Genomic DNA, 6000 nt, shown 5'->3' on the forward strand with positions numbered 1-6000 from the left:
CTGCCTGAAGTAACTTTTGCAGAAAGGCAGTTTGAGGAACCGAGGCAAACAGTGGTGGTAAGTAATAAGTTCTTTTTTAAAAAATGATATTTATTAAGAATTTTGAAATTACAAAAAAGACAAGAAGAAAAAGAAGAAAGAAAAAAAATAAAGTAACAACAATAGAGAGACAAACAACAGTTGAACATTACAACTCAGTAAAGTTCAAAAACAAAAGACAAAAGCAAAACACATAACACATCAAAAATCCCAAAAGAAAAATAAACTGCAAAAATTTAAAAACAAATCCATTATTCCCAAAACCTTAACTGTCATAACCTTATTTCATCGACCTCCTCACCCCTCCTTTTCTTGTATTCTAGTTATTAATTATACCAGCAAATCCTTTCCATTTTTCATAACATCCTGTCATTGAATTACCTTGATCTATTTAAACATATATTACATAAAAATAAAAAAAGACAAAACCCTAAAATTTTAAACTTAAGTCTTATTCATACAAATTTCTCTTAACTTTAAATATTATTGCAACACTCTTTTTAACAATTCTGCTAAAGTCAAATAATTTCATTCCAACATTTTTCCACTATTCATTAATTTTCCAAAGCAAATCCTAAATAATTTTTTTTTTTTCCAATCTTCATCCATGGTCTCTTCCCCTGGTCCCGGGTTTAGTCAGTCCTTTCTGTCCCATCCATCTAGTTCATTAACCTGGTAGTCTTATGTCCGAGGCCCTTAAGTCTCTTCCATGCCCCCTCTGCGAATCTTCTTCATATTTGTATCTGTACTCCACACTGAACTCCATGTAGTTTTTAAAAACATATTTCAAACCCCCTTCAAAATTGAGGGCCCACACATTCCCAAACACTTCACGGCCCATTACCAGACTTGGAAAGTCAAAACCTCCCTGCATAGGGGGGGTCTATCCAACCCCCCATATCCAAGCCAAATACAACTTTGTCTCTCCAAATCTGGCTTTTCCCCAGTTCATTTGTCAGTTCCAACAGCTCATTTTCCTGTTGGGCCACAACTCCCTCCATCTCTATCGCCTGAGGACCAACAACTACCTGTTCCCTTATCTGATCTGTCAGAGCTGATTCCTGAGTGGGTTCCATGTGGATACCCACTGCCTGTCCAGAATTTCTAATCGTAGCAGTCATCAAATCCACCTTCTCGTGTAATTGCTCTATTAAAAGACTTGTCAAATCCATCTTCTCATGCAGCTGTTCCAGTAAGATGCTTGTCTTGCAAAAAGCACGCACCAAAGCCTCTGAATACATTGTTATGCAAGGTCAGCAGTCCTTTCCCACGATGTTAATCTATTTAGAGCTGCAAGGCTTCCCAGTTCAAATACAGTAACAATGTCCCAAGCTCCCTCTAGGGGGAAAACTTCACTTTGTATCCATCTCTTTTTTCAAAGGCAGAACTAATAACAAAGTTTCTTTTTTCTAGTATTTTGTTAATACTTGTTCCTTTAAAATGCAAAGGAGAACAATGGAATCACTATCTTTCTCTTCTCTTAACTATCTGTCAAAGGCGTTTGTCTGTAGTCAATGAACTTCCCAAATGCTTCTGTCCTGACACCCCGCTCCCAGGTTCAAGACTATGGCAGATTACTTTTCTTTACACTCTCTTCTGCAGGTTGAAACAGTCCGAAAAAGAATCCCCCCTCTTCTCCTGCTTCCGAAGGGGGGTTCAGCAATTTTTAATGATGAAAATTGATCTTTTGAAAGCGATCTTTTTTAGACTTTAGTTTGCCATGTCTTTGCTTTACTCTATCTACAAAAAACGGAAGGCTGACTTGCTGTTTAGACCTTCTCGTTTCAGTACCAAATTAAAATAGATTTCTTAGTCCAATTTTGCTTTCTACTCGCAGGTCATTATTTGTAATCCAATTGTCCAAAGTTGAGGTACTCACAAGTAGTTGCTTTAAAGACCGAATTGTCCCAGGAAAAAGGCAGCGCTCTCCGGCAACGGCTATGAGGCTTCGTTCCACGGAAGAAGCGGTTGACTCTCAGCACCGCGCCGCTTCCCCCTCGTTGCTCCGGAGCCCTTTACGGGTTCCTTTACGGGTTAGAGGGGGCGCTAAAGGTGCCCGCCGAGTCCCATGGTCACAGGCTTCATCCGCCTGTGATTTTGAAAGGGTCCCCGCTTCGCCGTAGCGGGAAAGACCCGTTTCCCGTGGAGCTAATCCCTCCAGATCAGAGGGAATCCGCCATTACCGATGGCGCCACCCCGGAAGTTCAGTAAGTAATAAGTTCTACACCTAATAGGCAAAATAAAAACCAACAAATTGCCAGGTCTGGATGGTATCCACCTGAGAGTTCCCAAACAACTCAAAGGTGAAATTACTGGTCTTTCAAAAAGAATATGTAACTTATCCCTAGTATCAGCTTTCATACCTGAGGACTAGAAAGTAGCCAATGTAATACCAATTTTTGAAAAAGGGATCCAGGAGGAATTCTGGAAATTATAGGTTAGTTAATGTATTTTGTTGATGGACAGTGTTGTTAAAGATAAAATAGCACTGTGTAAGGAAGAAGAAACCTTGTTGAAGCAGAACAAGCATGGCTTCTGCTAGGGGAAGTCCTATAGAGAGTGTCAACAAGCATACTGATAGAGGTAATGTGGTTGATGCAGTGTGTTGGACTTCTAAAAAGCTTTCAGCGAAGTACCTTACCAAAAACTGAGTAAACTTAACAATCATGAAATGAGAGGTGAGGTATTGATCAGGAACTGGTTAAGTAACAGAAAGTAGAGCATAGGAGCAAATGATGATGATGGCAGGATGTAGAAAATGGAGCCCACCAAGGATTGATACAAGGTGAAAGACTTCTGGGAAAAGATTTATAATGAATTGAAAAAAATGTTGGAATATACATTCATAAAGAAACCAGAGGCCTTTCTTCTTGGAATAACAGGTTTGGAATTGCCCAAGAAAGATGTTAAATTATTTTTGTATGCCACAACTGCTGCTCGTATTTTGTTAGCTAAAAAATGGAAAACACAAGAATTACCAACGATAGAAGAATGGCAGGTGAAGATGATGGATTTTTCAGAGCTAGCCGACCTAACCGGAAGAGTCCACGACCAGAAGGAGGAGGAGTATCAGGAAGAGTGGATTAAATTTAATGATTACTTAGTTAAATATGTTAAGTTAAATTAACTGAAAACAACTTGCAGATACTTAATTGGCTTAGGATTTTATTTATGTTAAGTGATGAATTAATATGTTTAATTTCATAAAATGAAGATCTAAGGATGCTAATGTTTAAGTTAAATTTTATAAGAACTGTGATTTGGAAAACCGTTAAAAGGATGTGCAATGAAATTCAACCAAGGGGAAGCGAGGAAGTCACTTAACAATGTTAATAAGTGTAATTTTCAATAAGGTTATGATTTATGTTTGTTTGTCTTATGTGTTTGTTTATAATGTTGTGAAAACCAATAAAAAAATTGGGTGGGGAATGCTGTTAATTGTGTGCATGTGTGTGTAGAAAACAACTACACCTTATAAACAGAAATGGGAATGAGAGTGCAGAATACAAATAATTACAAATGACACTTCTATGGCAAATTGTTCCTGTGTTGGCTCTAAAGACTGAAAGCATATTTTGCAAATCAGCACTGTCACGCTATGTGTTTCCATTGCCCCTGCTGCAACATATGAACAGCCTGCTATAGAGATAAGGAGTGTTCAGGTATTTGCCTGAACTCTCAAACTCTGTATCCAAGGACAAAAGCAGGGGTTTGCATGGCAGCCCCACTCCCAAGGTGCACTGTGCCCAGTGTTAAGTGGGGAAGGTATATCGGAGTCCTCAATGTGAGATATTCTATGTTCAAGAAAACAGAAGTTTTTAAAAAATCCCTGCACACCTTTCTTGCTCCACACAAGGGAGGTTGGGGACACAGCAAGGGTGCTGCATGAGTTACATGATTCACACAACCAAGTTAATGCCTGTAGCATTTAGGACAGGTGTCAGCAAACTTTTTCAGCAGGGGGCCGATCCACTGTCACTCAGACCTTGTGGGAGGCTGGACTATTTTTTTTTGGGGGGGGGGAACAGAACAAATTCCTATGCCCCACAAATAACCCAGAGATGCATTTTAAATAAAAGGACACATTCTACTCATGTAAAAACACGCTGAATCCCGGACAGTCCGTGGGCCGGATTTAGAAGGCAATTGGGCCGCATCCAGCCCCCGGGCCTTAGGTTGCCTACCCATGATTTAGGACCTGGAGAGGAAACTTAACCCTACACACGCCCATGGTCCCAATGGAAATCACCTGCCAGAAGCTAATGGTTGCATGAAATGTGAGCTGCTCTTTGTACCAATGGAAGCTTCCCCCCCCCCCAATTTTTTTATTGATTTTCCAAAAAAAAAAAATTAAACAAACAAACAAATCTCAGCCATTTTTAAACCAATCTTAGTAACGTTGTTAAGTGACTTCCTCATATCCCCCTAGTTGAATTTCAATGTATATCATTTTAACGGTTTTCCAAAACCAATATTATAATAAAATTAACTTAATCTCTTAACATCTTTCTTTCTTTCTAATTTGGCATTAAACATATTAATTCATAACATTACATATTTAAATCCTAAGCCTATCTGATATTTGCAAGCTTTTCCAATTAAGTTAACTTGACATATTTAACTACCGTAAATAGTCTTTAAATTTTGTCCATTCTTCCTGGTACTCCTCCTCATTCTTGTTGCGGACTCTTCTGGTCAGGTCGGCTAGCTCTGAAAAGTCCATCATCTTCATCTGCCATTCTTCCACAGTTGGTAGTTCTTGTGTTTTCCACTTCTTAGCTAGTAATATTCGAGCAGCAGTTGTGGCATACAAAAATAATTTAACATCTTTTTGGGGCAATTCCAAACCTGTTATTCCAAGAAGAAAGGCCTCTGGTTTCTTTATAAATGTATATTTCAACATTTTTTTCAATTCATTATAAATCTTCTCCCAGAAGTCTTTCACCTTGGGGCAGGTCACCACATATGATAAAAAGTACCCTCTTTTTCTTTACATTTCCAACATAAATTATCTCTGTTGTGGTATATCTTTGCTAATTTTACAGGAGTCAAATACCATCTGTACATCATTTTCATTATATTTTCCTTTAACACCGTATATGCAGTGAACTTGGGAATGGAGTTGAGAGACGACTTAACCTGGGGAGAGAACAGCAAAGACCTGGTGAAGAGAGCACAGCAGAGGTTATATTTTCTGAGAATACTCCGGAAAAACAATCTCTCAAAGGACCTGTTGATGGCATTTTACCATTGCCCTGTGGAGAGTGTACTAACTTATGGTCTGTGTGTGTGGTTTGGGAGCCAGGGAAAAAACAATGCTATCCAGGGTTGTAAAGACTGCAGAGAGAATAATTGGGTGCACTCTCCCCACCTTAGATCAAATCTATGCTGCCAGGTGCCATAAGAAAGCGGCAGAGATAGCACAGGATAGTACGCACCCCGGAAATGATCTCTTTCAGCTTCTGCCTTCTGGAAGGAGGTATAGGGTTATAAAGGCCAGGACTAGCCGCCTGAGAAACAGTTTCTATGCAAATGCAATTCTGGTTCTAAACGCAGCATAAGGGGTCTCTATAGTATAGTGTATTTTAAAATGGGGTTTTAGAGTTTTTAGGGGTTTTAGAATGTTTTATGTAGTTTTATGTAGTTTTGTGGTAGTTTTATGTAGTTTTTATGTAGTTTTATGTAGTTTTTCAATTTCATTGTTCTGCATGGGACAATGACAATAAAGATATCATATATCGTATATATCGTAGCATATAACTTGACTCCTTCCACAATCTTTCCCAGTCTTCAAACATTATATTATGCCCCACATCTCTTGCCCAATCTATCATCACTGATTTAACTTGTTCATCCTTTGTATGCCATTCCAACATTAAATTATACATTTTAGACAAATTTTTAACTTTAGAGTCCAACAACTCCGTTTCCAACTTAGATTTTTTTGAAGCAAAACCATTT

The sequence above is a fragment of the Podarcis muralis genome, chromosome W (assembly GCF_964188315.1).
Source record: "Podarcis muralis chromosome W, rPodMur119.hap1.1, whole genome shotgun sequence".
Classification (NCBI taxonomy): Eukaryota; Metazoa; Chordata; class Lepidosauria; order Squamata; family Lacertidae; genus Podarcis; species Podarcis muralis.